The following is an 18,905-nucleotide window of genomic DNA, read 5'->3' as shown; positions in this document are numbered from 1 at the left end:
GAGAGAAGTTGAAAAAACTGACCCTCCGTTCCATTGTGACGTGTCATGCCGTAACGTACACCACGCAAAAAGCAACTATTTCTGTCTTATAATCTCTCTCCACCAGGTGTAGCACTTCTCTCATCCTTTAAAAACAAGAAATGGACAGTGACGGGGGTAAGGGGGGATACCTAGTCATTTTTGCGTCATCACTGCATGCGATCATCATTCTCAAAGCCACTGTTTACTTCTAAGATCACTTTAGCACCGCCCTAAAAACCTGATTCAAATTCGACACAAACCTTCAAATAGGTATGTAATGACACATTATATAAACTCTTTATAGTGTTTTATTTACATTTTAGAGGTGGTAAGGTGATAAGTTGAACAGATCGAGTGGGGAAAAGAAGCAATTTTCCCACACAACATCTCTCCTTCTTACTATCACGCATTAGTTTCGCTTCCCCACCCGCCATTTTTTTTTAAACGGGCAGCATGGGGGTCATGTAATTGATTATGTTGGAAATGGGAGAAATTGTGCTTTACAATGGTATTGACATTACAGTTGATCTGGAAGTATTACGTTTTTTGGGGAGCTAAAATAAGGTCAATTGTACGGACCAAGGCGATGTACAAAAGTGAGTGAGTTTACGTTAGCTGGCAAACTCTAGCTAGCTAGATAACTACCTATGCTAAATAGACCAGCACAATTACTGCATCCAAAAAGCAAAACAAAGTGCATGGAAAACCTGTCTCCTCTACAACACTTATTTTTCAGCAATCTCTTATGTCTGGATTTTCCACACAACCACCTTCTTGATCCCGGTTCTTTGCGTACTGTCACTATGAGTCAGTGTCAACACAAATTGTTGTCACATTCGAGGTCGTTGTTATTTCAAGCTTGTTGCGCAGATGGGCATATCTTGAAGTGATGCCTTAATTCCTGGGATGTATAAATAAGTGCACCAATACATCCTAAAAGTGAGAATGTTCTTCAACCGTGAAACCCTTGCAAGGTTACATGATGAAATAAGAGATTGTCTTATGACCATTTTAGTGCATTTAATTTATTATTTACTATTCAACCAAGCTTATAGGCTCACAATTTGGCAAGCACTGAATGACTACCTCACAATTTTAGCCATAACTGTTTATTCATGTGTTAAAAATGTTTGATTGATGCCTAATTAAGTAATTCATACATTGTCAAGACCTGCCCTCCTTAGTTACTGTTGCTTTCCAGGTCAAATGCACGTGAAATTATTTACCTGTGTAAACATTTTTATTTTATTTCAACCTCCCATTCTTGCCATAGCACTCAAACGCTTCCATGCATTTCAAATGAAAGCTGGACCTGGGCATTACACTTCAGAGTCCTTTATACCAGAGTTATGTCAATGAGGTGGTTGATTTTCAATTGGTATCCAGATTTTCAATGAACTGTGCCCATCCCTAAAAGGTAGGGTAAACCTCAAACAGATCTCACTCACTCACTCACTCACTCACTCACTCACTCAATCATCAAGTTTGCGGACGACACAACAGTGGTAGGCTTGATTACCAACAACGACGAGACGGCCTACAGGGAGGAGGTGAGGGCCCTCGGAGTGTGGTGTCAGGAAAATAACCTCACACTCAACGTCAACAAAACTAAGGAGATGATTGTGGACTTCAGGAAACAGCAGAGGGAACACCCCCCTATCCACATCGATGGAACAGTAGTGGAGAGGGTAGCAAGTTTTAAGTTCCTCGGCATACACATCACAGACAAACTGAATTGGTCCACTCACACAGACAGCATCGTGAAGAAGGCGCAGCAGCGCCTCTTCAACCTCAGGAGGCTGAAGAAATTCGGCTTGTCACCAAAAGCACTCACAAACTTCTACAGATGCACAATCGAGAGCATCCTGGCGGGCTGTATCACCGCCTGGTATGGCAACTGCACCGCCCTCAACCGTAAGGCTCTCCAGAGGGTAGTGAGGTCTGCACAACGCATCACCGGGGGCAAACTACCTGCCCTCCAGGACACCTACACCACCCGATGTCACAGGAAGGCCATAAAGATCATCAAGGACATCAACCACCCGAGCCACTGCCTGTTCACCCCGCTATCATCCAGAAGGCGAGGTCAGTACAGGTGCATCAAAGCTGGGACCGAGAGACTGAAAAACAGCTTCTATCTCAAGGCCATCAGACTGTTAAACAGCCACCACTAACACCGAGTGGCTGCTGCCAACACACTGACACTGACTCAACTCCAGCCACTTTAATAATGGGAATTGATGGGAAATGATGTAAATATATCACTAGCCACTTTAAACAATGCTACCTTATATAATGTTACTTACCCTACATTATTCATCTCATATGCATACGTATATACTGTACTCTATATCATCGACTGTATCCTTATGTAATACATGTATCACTAGCCACTTTAAACTATGCCACTTTGTTTACATACTCATCTCATTTGTACATACTGTACTCGATACCATCTACTGTATCTTGCCTATGCTGCTCTGTACCATCACTCATTCATATATCCTCATGTACATATTCTTTATCCCCTTACACTGTGTACAAGACAGTAGTTTTGGAATTGTTAGTTAGATTACTTGTTATTACTGCATTGTCGGAACTAGAAGCACAAGCATTTTGCTACACTCGCATTAACATCTGCTAACCATGTGTATGTGACAAATAAAATTTGATTTGATTTGATTTGACTCACACACTCTCTCTCCCTCTCTCTCTCTCTCTGATGCAGAACAAGCTTTACAATCTTAACCTCTGCCTACCACCCTCAGCTAGACTCATGTTCTCATCTTAAAGCCTAAATTAGCCACACCAAGTTAGACGGTAAGAAGATTAATCTCTTTGGCCTGATTTATGGCATGGAGGAGATGAAAGGAAGTACTTGGTCTGTTTTACACAGCCCTGGGGGAAGATGGCAGTGGATGGCAGCTCAGAGCTTAACATCGCACAGTGACGTCATCTTTCTGGAAACATGAAGTACGGATGCTTCCGACCAGAAAACGCCTTTTATTGGTCAAAGTTTAATACAGGTGCGTTGTGTAGTTCTTAAACCCAGTGCAGACTGGCATGCACTACACAGACACAATAGTGGAAAGAGGAATACAGTTTACTCCTGTTCAATGAAAAAGCTCACTCTGCAGACTGGTTTGCTACAGGAGCTGCCCAGTGGTGCCACTATTGATTGTGGTGTTGGCACAGACCTGCAGGATGGCACATCAATATCCTACCGCCTAACCCCACACACACAAACGCACACACATAAACGCACACACACACACACACACACACACACACACACACACACACACACACACACACACACACACACACACACACACACACACACACACACACACACACACACCGTCACTGCAGGGTTACAGTAACAGACCGGGTCAAACACCACAGCCACAGGAATAAATGTGATTCCAGTATAATCAATAGGATGTGAAGTGAACGTAATGTTTAATTTACTATATGACAAAATGAGAGACTGACGATCGCAGACGGTAAGCCGAGGGGTTTAGTTACGCCCACATACTGATCAAAAGGGATCAGAACATAACAAGATTCCCACACACAAGCTCTTTCTCTCTCTCTTTCTCTCTCTCTCTCTCTCTCTCTCTCTCTCAAACACACTTTAGTCTCCTTGTCACATTCGCATCCTTTCTCCACACCTCTCTCCTCTCTCCCTTTTTTAAAATCTCTCTACTTTCTCTCCACCCTCTCTTGTTTTTGATGACTAATCCCTTGTTACACTTCTGTTCTTTCCAGTCCTGTTCTCCAGGAGTTGAGATCAGAGGAATAGCACAGAATATTGATTTCCACTCCTTTTCTCCTCCCCACTTCTGGGTATTTGTTGTTCTTATTGAGCTAAAGGAATACAATGCAGGAGTTTATAATTAGCTATTATGCTGCCTCATGCAATCTCCATAGTCTCTAAAACCTCTTGTAGACAGAAACTGGATCTACAGTGCTTGATTTTTCCCACATTTTGTTACGTTACAGCCTTATTCTAAAATGTATTAAATAAAACATTTTCCTCATCAATCTACACACAATACCCCATAATGACAAAGCAAAAATAGGTTTGTAGAATTTTTTTGCAATGTATAAAAAAATATTTTAAAAATACCTTACATAAGTATTCAGACCTTTTGCTATGAGACTCAAAATTGAGCTCAGATGTATCCTGTTTCCATTGATCATCCTTCAGAACTTGGAGTCCACCTGTGGTAAATTCAATTGGTTGGACATGGTTTGTAAAGGCACACACCTGTCTATATAAGGTCCAAAAGTTGACAGTGCATGTCAGAGCAAAAACCAAGCCATGAGGTCGAAGGAATTGTCCATAGAGCAACGAGACAGGATTGTGTCGAGGCACAGATCTGGGGAAGTGTAGGTTACAAAAACATTTCTGCAGCATTGAAGGTCTCCAAGAACACAGTGGCCTCCATCATTCTTAAATTGAATAAGTTTGGAACACCCAAGATCCTTTCTAGAGCAGGCCGCCCTGCCAAACTGAGCAATCGAAGGAGAAGGGCCGTGGTCAGGGAGTTGACCAAGAACCCGATGGTCACTCTGACAGAGCTCCAGATTTCCTCTGTGGGAGAACCTTCCAGAACGACAACCATCTCTGCAGCACTCTGCCAATCAGGCCTTTATGGTAGACTGGCCAAACGGAAGCCACTCCTCAGCAAAAGGCACATGACAGCCCACTTGGTGTTTGCCAAAAGGCACCAAAGTTCTCTGGTCTGATGAAACCAAGATTGAACTCTTTTGGACTGAATGCCACATCTGGAGGAAACCTGGCACCATATTTACGGTGAAGCATGGTGTTGGCAGCATCATGCTGTGGAGATGTTTTTCAGTAGCAGGAACTGGGAGACTAGTCGGGATTGAGGGAAAGATGAACGGAGCAAAGCAAGGAGAGATCTTTGATGAAACCTGCTCCAGAGCGCTCAGGACCTCAGACTGGGGCGAAGGTTCACCTTCCAATAGGACAATGACGCTAAGCACACAGCGAAGACAATGCAGAGGTGGCTTTGGGACAAGTCTCTGAATGTCCTTGAGTGGCCCAGCCAGAGTCTGGATTTGAACACGATCAAACATTTCTGGAGAGCCCTGAAAATAGCTGTGCAGCGATGCTCCCCATCCAACCTGACAGAGCTTAAGAGGATCTGCAAAGAAGAATGGGAGAAACTCCCCAAATACAGGTGTGCCAAGCTTGTAGCATCATACCCAAGAAGACTAGAGGCTATAATCACTGCCAAATGTGCTTCAACAATGTACTGAGGAAAGGATCTGAATACTTATGTAAATGCGATATAAGTTTTTTTAATTTGTTATACATTTGCAAAAAATGTAAACTGTTTTTGCTGTGTTATTATGGGGTATTGTGTGTAGATTGATGAGGGGGAAAAAACTATTTAATCAATTTTAGAATAAGGCTGTAACATAACAAAATGTGGAAAAGTGAAGGGTTCTGAATACTTATCTGAAAGCACTGTAAACATATGCTTACTGACTTGTGTATTGTGCATTTCATATTTCTTGTTCTTATTTCTTGTGTTTTTTTCTAGTAATACATTGTTATTGATTATTACATTGTTGGGTTTTGAGTTAGCAAGAAAGTCATTTCACTGCACAACTTGAAATTTGTAACTTGAAATTACCGTATAAATTACAGTTTTCCATTAAATGTAGCGTTAATTACAAGAGTCACAAATCTAATAGATCTAATAGATCGAATAATCTAGTCGAGTATGAGATAAGCTGTTCTGAGGCAGCAGTATGTGAGGATTGTTTCTTGGTCTTGACCCTGACTATGGTCAGAGAGAACTGAGATGACTCATAGCTTGGCACAGTCAGCACTAACAAGACAGGTCACACAGAGAGGCGAGCTGAGAGGAGCAGCGAGGATATAGCACACACACACACGCACACATATACATGTACACACGCACTGCGGGAGTGATAGAGTGGGGGAGCGAGAGAGGGAGAGGGACCACAGATGAGTAGCTCAGTGGAGGCAGAGGGGTTTGGCATGGTCCTTCTCTGTGAGCTCCTGGATGCAAATAGACCTCATGCATGAGTGTGTCTGTCAGGTATGGAGCCACACACACACACACACCTCATTAGCTACACACACACTACATACACACACTCGGCCCAGCACAACCCCCTTTTCCGTCATGCTGCATGCTTGTCACTTCAGAGAAGCCACACTGAGTCAGCGAGCAGAGCCTGAACAGAGACTAGATGACATAAACAGTATAGACGAGCAAAAAGTTATCTATGTGTGTGTGCATCTGAGAGAGAGATGGAGATCTTGTTTTGTTTAGTGTCTCATTAAGTAGACTTAATAGGGAGGGGGGGTTATTGCGTTGAACAGAGGATGTGTTTTTAGTGCTCTCCTGACAATTTCGGCGAAACTTCTTTTAAATTATTTTAATCTCTTATTTTAAATCCTCGTAACACGAACAGCAATTTTCTTGGACAATTTCAGGCGTATCTACATCCATTTATGAATCTACATAGTCTTCCTAAAACAAGAAGAACATCTCGCAACAGCTTGGATTATGTGACTGTTGGTAAGCTAACTAACATTTGTTAATGTATTAGCTGCTACTGTAGTACTGTAGCTAGCATAACAGTTAAGTGAATAATATGGTGAGCCCACTCAAAGTTTCTTGTGCTCATCTTGTGCTCATCACTTAGCTCAGTTTCTTCTATATGACAAGCGAAATAGCTGTCCATTGAACGTTTATTTTTGGTACTTTGATAATTCTCTTCCATTGGATTACATAAAACACTGTAAAATGCCTGCAAAGATGTTTAACTCCATGTTAACAGACTCAAAATGGCTAATGTTACCTCACATGTTTAGCAAGTGAGCCAGCCATGGCACAGTGGGACCTTATTCATTCATCCTGCACCACCGAGAAGCATTTGGATTACTTTATATGAAGACTTAAATTTCTATTATATCCTTGGACTAAAATGATTGACACTCACGTGCAAGCCTGACACCATGTGCAAAGGACCTTTGGGTAAAGGTAGCATATATTCAACGGTATCTCTTTTTCTCACGTAGTCTGTTCATTTCTAATCTCTGATATTTTTAGGGGTTTCTAAACTGATCATGGTATACTACGCTAACGCTATATTTATGGGCCATTTTGTTACTTTGTAGCTACTAGCAACTGTTCATCTACAACTATTTTGGACTGTCCATACTGTAACTTTAAAATTAGTCTCAGGCTAGCGTTACTGTTTTAGGTGGAGCTATTCTTAGCTATTTTTCAAATGAATACTGTTGTGATATTTCACATCATCTCGCTGGATATGCCTTTGAGGAGTAATAGCCGAGAGAAGGCAGGAGACACTGTTTTGTTTAGCGTCGCTTAGGTTAGACTGCTCCCTTTAATGGATCAGTCGTCCACCAGGCTACACTCTACGGTTAGGGGGAGGTGGGAGAGGAAGCGTTGGGTGTCTCGGTTAGTGAGTGAGACAGGGGATTTGGGGTTCAGTGTTTTACTGTTAGGATAGATTTATGTTTGTTTGTTCCAACAGTTCTTTACATATTTTCCTCAATACAAAATATGAATGCGGTCCTTGTGGATACTAAACATGTTTTAGATATGCCTGTATGCTTTATCTTAGGTTAAATGACTCCCAAATGCAAAACAGAAATTTACTTTGTGGAATGTCCGTGGAGTTTAAACAGGTTATTACTAGGCTTCAACAACTTCATGCACCTATTGTGTTCCTTCAAGAAACTCACTTGTTGAAGGACGAGCTACTTAAAGTACGCAGGAGATGGCAAGGGCAAGTAATAACATCCAGTTTCTCCTCTCATTCTCATGGTGTTATGGTTGTAATTCACAAATCTGTTTCCGTTTTCAAGTAGATAGTATTGTAACTGATACAGCTGATAGATACATTTTGATACAGGGAACTCTTTTGAATGAGTGTATTAATCTGGTTAATGTTGATGGTCCTAATGTTGATAATCCCAAATTCTTTAGGAATGTATTTCTATCGATAGCCTCCCTTCCTGGTAAAGTCACAATGGCAGGGGATTTTAATTGCACTCTTGATCCTCATCTAGATCGCTCCTCTGGTTTAGACACATTTACCACTCGCAGAGTAGAAAGAAATTACAGCATTTCATTCAGGACTTGAATCTATGTGAACCTTGGAGGACTCAGAACCCGAGTTAAAGGGAGTATTCATGTTACTCGTCGACATTTGAATCATACTAATTCATATTCTCGTATAGGAAGTGGATATGATAGTGTTGTTCTGAGTGACACCTGTGTGATTATTTTATAAGGATGCAAAACTAGTAAAAGGATACTCTAGATGGCGTTTGCATCCCAGATGGTTACAGGACCCAGACATCTTACATTACATTGGAGTGCATATAGATGTTTATTTTACAGTGAACACTGACCAAACGTCAGCGAGTACTAGGTGGGAGTCTTTCAAAGCATATATTAGGGGGCAAATGATATGTTTTACAAGTTTCAAATCAATTAAATCGGAAAAAGGAGAGAGATGGATAGAAAAATCAGAGAATTGGAGAGGGAAGCTTTTTTGGATAACTCAGTAGAAGTAAACAAGGAAGTATTTGCTCTTAAAGCTCAGTATGCAGAACTTTTCACCTCAAAGGCTGCAAACAGGCTGAAAAAGTCCTTCTATGATCAAGGTGAAAAACCTGGTAAATTGCGCATTAAAAAGTTAAATTCAGACAGAGACATTAATGCAATTCATAATTTACAAGGACAATTATCAATGGATACTGTAGAAATAACCCAAACATTTGCTTCCTTATACAACACACTTTACAACTCTGAATCTTGATTTTCCCTTTATTTCAGAAGACAAAAGAAATTGGATGGTGTTGAAATACCTGATGCTATTTTCAATATGAAGGGAGGTAAAGCGGTAGGTCCTGATGGGCTCCCAATAGATATTTATAAGATATTTAAGGACAAACTTCTTGGTCCACTTTTGAATATGTATGCTGAATCCTTTCAGCAAGGTTGTCTCCCCCCTCTCCAAGGACTGCTTGAATCACTCTAATTCTGAAGCCTAATAAATCCCCAACAGAATGTGAAAGTTACAGACCAATTTCTCTTCTGAACTCTGACTCTAAAATATTTGCTAATGCCTTAGCCAGGAGATTGGATAGAGTGCTCCCATATCTAATACACAAAGACTAAAATGGCTTCGTGAAAAACCATTAAGGTTTTCACAATGTGAGGAGAGTACTAAACATGTGTGAAGGGTCCCCTGATACTGCCATACTCCCACTTGATGCAGAGAAGGCATTCGATAGAGTTAAGTGGTTATTTATTTGAAGTGCTTAAGAGATTTTGGTTTGGGAACTACTTCTTTAAATGGATTAAGATATTATATACGGACCCCACTGCAGAAGTTGCCACTAACAACTTGATTTTATGTAACATTCAAAGAGTGACTGGGTGTGGAGTCAGGCGCAGAGAGCCAAGGATATGGGAAAAACACGCTTTAATGTCCAACCAAAAAATGTACAAATAGGTGACGCCGAACACAGGCGTAAATACACTCCACCTAAAATACACACTGGTATCTAACCGGACAGCGGAAAACCCACAATCATAACGAACACCTCTACATAACAGAAACAAGCCCGCACAAACACAAGCGGGCTAATCAAACTTAAATAACACCAACCCAAAAACCCCAACAAGGAACAGGTGAAAACAATTAGACAAAACCAAACGAAAAGGGAAAAAGGGATCGGTGGCAGCTAGTAGACCGGCGACGACGACCGCCGAGCGCCACCCGAACGGGAAGGGGAGCCACCTTCGGTGATATTCGTGACATTTCACAACTTTTTAAGCTTTTTCGGGGCACAAGACAAATACTTTTTCTTTTAGCTATAGAACCCTTTGCAAGTGCAGTAAGGGCCCACCCAATTTTGAACATCGAGTGGCCCTGTATGCCGATGATACCCTTTAATTCCTAGAATTCTTTAGATCTGTTATCTCTTCCCTCACCAATTGAATTAGTAACTTTGGTCCGTTTTCTGGGTTTAAAGTTAATAAAACCAAATCTTCCATCCTCTTCCTCAACAAGCAAGAGAGACTGAATCCAGTTGTACAACATCCATTTGTGAATACAGAACAAGGTTTCACGTATTTGGTATTAAAATCACACCAGAAATTTGCTCCTTGAGTTCAACGATGAACCCATGGTAATGTGTAACAGAATCCACCAATAGATGGACATCATTGCCTATATCTGTTATTGGTAGAATAAATATTATTAAGATTAATATTCTACTCAAATGTCTTTATCTATTTCAATCAATTCCTCTGGCTCCACCACTTTATTTCCCCCAAAGATCAGAAAGATACTCTCAAATGTTATCTGGAGCAACAGAAAACCAAGGCTTAGCCTTTTCTCTTCTTTATTTGCCCTATGACAGAGGGGAGTTGCAACTTTCAAACCTACAGTGGTATTACTGGCTGCACAACTTAGAGCTGCAATGTTTTGGTTCTCCAAGAAACCATACTCACCCTGACTGAAATGTTGTCCACAAAAGGCTTAACTTTGGATGGATATTTGTACTCTGCTCCCTTTAAGAAACCAAAGAAGAATACGACTAATCCCTTTGTTAAAAACACCCTAACTATATGGCACAAGTTACAGCATATCTGGGCGAATTCCCTGTATTTTCCAGTTTTACTCCAATTTGGGACAATGACAATTTCACCCCTGGTAAAAAAAAATGACTTGGGGTTTAAAGAATGGGCAAGAACGGGTAATGTTAAATGAATGGACTTATACAATGAAAAAAGGGCCCATTTCATTTGAAGAACTAAAGGGAAGATTTAACTTACCACAAAAAGCATTTTTTCAGATACTTACAATTGAGAAGCTTTATTCTTTCCAGTCTAAAACAATCTTCCCTACATCCTCCTTTGACCACTAGAGAAACGCTCTCTGTCAATGTGTGTTATGGGAAAGGTCAAATGACGTCATTATATGGGAAATGGTAGCTACACATAAAGACAACTCTGATAGTAAGAGACTTCAGTGGATACAAGATATGCAGGAAGATATTTCAGCAGAGGACTGGGTTATGATATGCTCTATAGCTCAGATACAGACAATAAACACCCGCCTGAGATTGTTGCAATACAATTGGATAATGAGGACATATATCACCCCTGTTAAGCTCCACAAATTTGACCCTAATATCCTAGACCTGTGTGTTTAAATGTAACAGGCATTTAGGCACCTTGTATCAATGCCTGTGGGAATGTGCTGAGATACAAAAGGTTTGGAGCTCAGTACTGTGCTATATCTCTGAGATTACCTCTACTCCAGTACCATTAATCCTTAACTTTGCATCCTACATCTTTACCCAGGGAATATCACTTTACATGGGAGAGAAAATAAAATGGTTGACCTCTGCCTATTACAAGCTAGACGTTTAATTGCTTCCACTGGAAGTATGTCAGTTCCCCCTCACTTGGTCATTGGTAAAAAAAAAAATAATGAACTTGGCTCTTGAAATATGTACTTATATAGTGAAAAAGTGTGATATTGTGATATTTGGGATCTGTTTTGTGAGATTTTGAAAACCGGTGATACTGTAGAAGCATGGAAGCTGTGAATCTGTATATTCTCCATTTTTTCCCTGTGAATATTGGCTATAGTTGAAGCGTAATCTGCACTATCTGCGACTGCATATTCTACTTTTGATTTATTTGTATTATTGGAAATGTGAGGGCCTTTTTATTTTTGTATGTTTCTGTTCATGTTTGGTAGTTGTGCTTTTATCTATCTTTGGGTTAGGGGGAGTATGTGTGGAAGAAATAAACTAGAAAATTGTATTTCTGTAATTGTTGATTGTCCTATTTGGAACTAATAAATATATTTTAATATCCTACATTGCTTTCACGCCCATCCATAAATATAGTCACTTCCGTTCGATCTCATTAATGACACCCTTACTAAATACACCCTCACCATGGTGCGTTGTCTCGCAGATGAAAGTGTGGGATCTGCCTGAAATAGATCCACGAAAATCTATCCAAGGAAATAGATCCATGTTGGTAAACAGTGTTATTGTTATCACTTGGTTATTGATTATGCTTTAACATTCATGACGGGAGCATATCGACAAGACAGACCTCCTGCCTCCGTTCATAGTTATGATGTAGGTTAGTCAATAGAGGATAAATGGTCCTATAGCGCCGGAATATGCCTACGCATAATGCAGGTCAGATGACTCTATTTCTATGGGAATGATATGACTGATGAGCCAGGATGGTATTATATTGTGTGGTACTCTATTTCATTTGGGATATAATGTTGAAAAACCTACATGAAGGTCAGGTCAATTTCCTTGTCCTATCTGTGTCACATTTGAAATAACAAAGTTCATAACCAGTCAGCAAATCGTTGGATCAAGTTAAATATATAAGCAGACCTTATTATTGTTGAGCCATGCTGGATACTGTATATGTTTTACCAAATCTCTACTCTTCTCTACCACTCTGCCAGTAGGTGCCAGTAATACCACTGAGCTCTGAGCAGTCCATGCCCTGATGTTATCCTGAGCAATTGATAGTCGAGAAATGGCAGAGATGATGATGATGATGATGATGTCATATAGCCCTAACCAAGTGGTATTGAGTGCTGCAGTGGTAAAGAGGCTACAACGATATTAAAGTACAGAGGATAATGTTCGCTGTTCATCACTGGCTGAGTTAAAGGCTCTATGACTCACAGTGCTTCAACAGCCAGTCAGCATCAGCCAGGAGGGGGGACTTTTTACCATGTTGTTATGTCATCACACACACACACGGACATGCACGCACACACAGAGCACATACTTGCTCACACTGTGCTAAATGTCATACAAGCATGTGGGCACACACACACAGACACACATAACACATATACTTGCAACATGCTTGCTGTCATGCAAGCACACACATGGTTTAAACAGTGTCCTCTGTTTAATTGCCCCATCTTGACTGTTTACATGAGTGATTACAGAGTGAGTCAGCTTTGATGACTTTTCTCTCCTCTCTGGCTGTGCACCCCTGACTGCTACACTCAAAACCATGACTGGGTTGGGGTGGGGGAGATAGAGAGGTAAGAGGGAGTGCTTTGGCAATGTAAACATATGTTTCCCATGCCAGTAAAGCCCTTTGAATTGAATTGAGTGTGAGAGCGTGTGTGTGTGTATGTGCTTGTTCGCGTGTTCATGTGTGTTAGATAGGCAGCATTGTCTGTGTGTTGTTACCTCTGAATGAATCTACTGCAGAACGAGCCACTACTGTGACTGTCCTCCATTTACTATCAACTATCGCCACCTGCTTTTTATAACAGGAAGCTACTGCTGCAATAAGTGATTTCTATTGCTGTCAGCAGGGGGCAGTAACGCTGCATGAATGAACTGGCAATTGTCCACCTATCACTATTATGATTTAAGCTCAACCAGGTCTACAGCATGACAACCTGCCATGGTGTGAGTCAGATAAGACCATATTTTCTCGTATAGTGATATGTATTAGATGTATACACTGCAATTATTACCTTTGTTCAGATGGCATTCGCTATAGAAATAGCTGATGAATCATCCACGTTGCACCCTCCTCTTCCTTCTCTCCATCTTCTGTTAACAAGGAATATAGAGAAGGATTGAAGGATGAATCATGAATGATATTGCTGCAGAATCACATTTTCTCCCTACACTCCTATCTTCCTCTCTCTATCTTCCTCACTCCTAAATAAAATCAGAACAATGTGTTCACGGTACTCCATTTTGTTTATTTTTGTTTATCTGTCTGCCCCAACTCAGGCCCTGTTTGTAGTTAACCGACCCTCTCTGCCCATTCATCGCCATTTTACCTGTTGTTGTTGTCTTACCCGTTGTTGCCTATGCTAGCTCTCCCAATCAACACCTGTGATTACTTTATGCCTCGCTTTATGTCTCTCTCAAATGTCAATATGCCTTGCACACTGTTTAGGATAGTTATTATTGTCTTAGTTTACTGCGGAGCCCCTAGTCCCACTCAACATGCCTCAGATACCTCCTTTGTCCAACCTCCCACACATGTGATGACCTCACCCAGCATATCCAGCCCTTCCAGAGATGCAACCTCTCTTATCATCACTCGGTGCCTGGGTTTACCTCCACTGTACCCGCACGCCACCACACCCCTGTCTGTACATTATGCCCAGAATATATTCTACCATGCCCAGAAATCTGCTCTTTTTATTCTCTGTCCCCAACCCACTAGATGACCAGTTCTTATAGCCTTTAGCCGTACCTTCATCCTACTCCTCCTCTGTTCCTCGGGTGATGTGGAGGTTAACCCAGGACCTGCGCGTCCCTACGTGCTCTCATTTGTTGACTTCTGTAACCGAAAAAGCTTTGGTTTCATGCATGTTAACATCAGAAGCCTCCTCCCTAAGTTTGTTTTACTCACTGCTTTAGCAGACTCCGCCAACCCTGATGTCCTAGCCGTGTCTGAATCCTGGCTAAGGAAGGCCACCACAAATTTGGAGATTTCCATCCCCAACTACAACACTTAAACTGGGATATGCTTAACACCCCTGCAGTCTAAGCCGATATGCTTAATACCCTGGCAATCTAAGCTAGATGCCCTCAATCTCACACAAATGATCAAGGAACCCACCAGGTACAACCCTAAATCCATAAACATGGGCACCCTCATAGATATCATCCTGACCAATTTACCCTCCAAATACACCTCTGCTGTCTTCAATCAGGATCTCAGTGATCACTGCCTCATTGCCTGCATCCGTTATGGGTCTGTATATAGACTTTCTTTTTTTCTATTGTGTTATTGACTGTATGCTTGTTTATTCCATGTGTAACTCTGTGTTGTTGTTTGTGTCACACTGCTTTGCGTTATCTTGGCCAGGTCGCAGTTGTAAATGAGAACTTGTTCTCAACTAGCTTACCTGGTTAAATAAAGGTGAAATATTTTTTTTTAAAGTATTGGTCACGTGCACAGGATACAGGCTGTAAACAGTACAGTGAATTGCTTACTTGCAAGCTCTCCTCAACAGTGCAGTACACATGATGAAAGATATACACAAATAAGTAATAAAAGGTCGTAAAAAAAGAGGATAAATAGTAATGATTTGGATATGCACAAAAATAATATACGGTATAAACTATGAAATGTGCCAATAGTGAATAGTGACATGGTTGAGCAGCTTAGATAAATAATAATAAGTAGTAGCAGCGATGACACACACATACGGTCATCATTGCTGCTACTATTTATTATTGTGTGTGTGTGTGTGTGTGTGTGTGTGTGTGTGTGTGTGTGTGTGTGTGTGTGTGTGTGTGTGTGTGTGTGTGTGTGTGTGTGTGTGTGTGTGTGTGTGTGTGTGTGTGTGTGTGTGTGTGTGTGTGTGTGAGAATAGTCTCTTAAGGTGCAGGATTGAAGAGAGCCAGTACAAATACTCTGAAGGTGAATGCAGGTTTGTGCAGGTAGACAGCTTAGTGTTAGCTGTACAACAGTCTTATTGCCTGGAGGTAGAAGCTGAGTCCGAGATCTGATGCTCCGGTACAGCCTGCCAGAAGGTAACTGAGAGAGCAGTCCGTGGCTTGGGTAGCTGGAGTCCTTGGCAATCTTCCCGGGCCTTCCTCAGACACTGCCTGGTGTAGCTGCCCTGCAGGGTTGGGAGCTCACCCCCAGTGATGGACTGGGCAGTCTTAACCAACCTCTGTAGAGCCTTGCAGCTCAGGGCGGTGCAGTTGCCATTACGGTGACCACATTTAAAATACTCAAATGTGGGACAACGGGATGATTTTGAGGGACATTTGCAGGACAGTGTAGCCTGCATGAATAAAATAAAAATCCACCTCCCACTGCACAGAATGAGCTAATTGAAGCGCACCAGTACATTATGATATACAGTGCCTTGCAAAAGTATTCACCCCCCTTGTCATTTTTCCTATTTTCTTGTATTACAACCTGTAATTTAAATAGATTTTTATTTGGATTTCATGTAATAGACATACACAAAATAGTCCAAATTGGTGAAGTGAAATGAAAAAAATTACTTGTTGAAAAAATTTGATGAAAAAATGTAAACGGATAAGTGGTGCGTGCATATGCATTCACCCCCTTTGCTATGAAGCCCCTAAATAAGATCTGGTGCAACCAAGTACCTTCAGAAGTCACATAAATAGTTAAATAAAGTCCACCTGTGTGCAATCTAAGTGTCACGTGATCTGTCACATGATCTCAGTAGCTCTACACCTGTTCTGAATGGCCCCAGAGTCTGCAACACCACTAAGCAAGCGGCACCATGAAGACCAAGGAGCTTTCCAAACAGATCAGGGACAGAGTTGTGGAGAAATACAGATCAGGGTTGGGTTATAAAAAAACATCCAAAACTTTGAACATCCCACGGAGCACCATTAAATCTATTATTAAAAAATGGAAAGAATATGTCAACACAGCAAACCTGCCAGGTCCACCAAAACTCACGGACCAGGCAAGGAGGGCATTAATCAGAGAGGCAACAAAGAGACCAAAGATAACCCTGAAGGAGCTGCAAAGCTCCGCAGAGGAGATTGGAGTATCTGTCCATGGGACCACTTTAAGCCGAACACTCCACAGAGCTGGGCTTTACGGAAGAGTGGCTAGAAAAAAGTCATTGCTTTAAAGAAAAAAATAAGCAAACACGTTTGGTGTTCGCAAAAAGGCATGTGGAAGACTCCCCAAACATATGGAAGAAGGTACTCTGGTTAGATTAGACTAAAATGTAGCTTTTTGGCCATCAAGGAAAGCGCTATGTTTGGGGCAAACCCAACGCCTCTCACCGAGAGAGGAACACCATCCCCACAGTGAAGCATGGTGGTGGCAGCATCATGCTGTGTGGATGTTTTTCATCAGCAGGGACTGGGGAACTTGTCAGAATTGAAGGAATGATGGATGGTGCTAAATACAGGGAAATTCTTGAGGGAATCCTGTTTCAGTCTTCAAGAGATTTGAGACTGGCACGTGTGTTTGTCTTGTCCCATGTAAATAGTCTGTTATCTGTTTTTTTTTCATATATATTTTAATCTCACTTTCCATCTACGAACTAACTATACTTTCCTGCAACCCGCCTCACCCAATGTGATACGGATCTGCTATTTTTATACCTTATAACTGGAACCTCCATCAGAAGCTAGCCAGCTAACTAGCTACTAGCTATTAATCATTGTTAGCCACTGCTAGCGGTCTTCAACCTTTAGCCCGGACACCAGCCAGCTTTAGCTTGGACAATACCTGCCAGTCTGCACAGCGCGATATCAACCCAGAGCTTATCGGACTGCTTTTCTCTACCACATCACTGGATTCCTGCCGCAAGCTCTGGACCATTACACCAAATCATCGCAGCTAGCTAGCTGCAACCGAGTGGCTATTGTTGGCTAACGCCTCTGTCCCGAAGCAAGCACCAGTTGGCCTTGAGCTAGCCTCGAGCTAGGCCCATCTCCCGGCTAGCCGACGAAGTATACCAGCTAATTCTTGGGCTACAATACCTCTTGCCAATTGGCCTGGACCCTTTATTGTCGACGCGGTGCCCCGCCGATCCATCATGACTGGTCTGCCGACCGTAATCGTCCGGTGTGGTTTCAACAGGCTTTCCCATTGCGATGTTGCCGAAAACCCATCTGCTAGCCCCGGTCCACTAACTTTCTGAACGCTGTGTCTCCCGCTCATCTAGCGTAGTAGCGACTACCGATCGCCTCCCTGAGTCACCTATTGCTGCTCATTGGGCCCTATGATCACTCGGCTGCACAGCTGATGCATGCTGGACTGTTCACTGACACGGTATCTCATTTTGTTTATCTGTCGGCCCCAGCCTCGAACTCAGGTCCTGTGTGTACCTAACTGACCCTCTCTGCCCATTCATTGCTATTTACCGTTGTTGTCTTAGCTCTCCCAATCAACACCTGTGACTGGTTTATGCCTCTATTGAATGTCAATATGCCTTGTCTACTGCTGTCTTGGCTAGTTCTTATTGTTTAATTTCACTGTAGAACCCCCAGTCCCGCTCAACATGCCTTAGATAGCTATTTTGTCCCCCATACATGCAGAGACCTCACCTGGTATAACTGATGCCTCCAGAGACGCAACCTCTCTCATCGTCACTCAACGCCTAGGTTTTTCTCCACTGTACTCACATCCTACCATACCCTTGTCTGTACATTATGCCCTGAATCTATTCTACCACGCGCAGAAATCTGCTCCTTTTATTCTCTTTTCCCAACGCACTAGACGGCCAGTACTTATAGCCTTTAGCCGTACCCTCATCCTACTCATCCTCTGTTCCTCTGATGATGTAAAGGTTAACCCAGGCCCTGTAGCCCCCAGTACTACACCTGTTCCCCAGGCGCTCTCATTTGTTGACTTCTGTAACCGTAAAAGCCTTGGTTTTATGCATGTTAACATCAGAAGCCTCCTCCCTAAGTGTGTTTTATTCACTGCCTGAGCACACCCCGCCAACCCTGATGTCCTAGCCGTGTCTGAATCCTGGCATGGGAGGTCACCAAAAATTCTGAAATTTCCATCACCAACTACAACATTTTCCATCAAGATAGAACTACCATAGGGGGTGGTGTTGCAATCTATTACAGAGAGAGCCTGCAGAGGTCATACTATCCAGGTCTGTGCCCAAACAGTTTGAATTTCTACTTTTAAACATCCACCTTTCCAGAAATAAGTCTCTCACTGTTGCCGCTTGTTATATACCCCCCTCAGACCCCAGCTGTGCCCTGGACACCATATGTGAATTGATTGCCCCCAATCTATCTTCAGAGTTCGTACTGTTAGGTGACC

At 42.1% G+C, this 18,905-nt stretch overlaps 1 protein-coding gene across 2 annotated transcripts in view; it reads left to right on the top strand.

Moving 5' to 3' along the window:
• Positions 1-18,905, top strand: part of LOC139406768 (phosphatase and actin regulator 1) — a 77,631-nt gene that overhangs the window by 39,451 nt on the left and 19,275 nt on the right. Inside the window, exon 1 of one of the 2 annotated variants that reach the window (XM_071149790.1) lies at positions 6,577-6,611. The exons of the other annotated variant lie outside the window; for it this stretch is intronic. The gene's annotated coding sequence lies outside the window, so the exon portion shown is untranslated. Of the gene's footprint in view, positions 1-6,576; positions 6,612-18,905 lie in introns of those variants that run through there. 2 annotated transcript variants of the gene reach the window in all.

The sequence above is a fragment of the Oncorhynchus clarkii genome, chromosome 4 (assembly GCF_045791955.1).
Source record: "Oncorhynchus clarkii lewisi isolate Uvic-CL-2024 chromosome 4, UVic_Ocla_1.0, whole genome shotgun sequence".
Classification (NCBI taxonomy): domain Eukaryota; kingdom Metazoa; phylum Chordata; class Actinopteri; order Salmoniformes; family Salmonidae; genus Oncorhynchus; species Oncorhynchus clarkii.
This window is presented reverse-complemented; position numbering and strand designations above follow the sequence as displayed.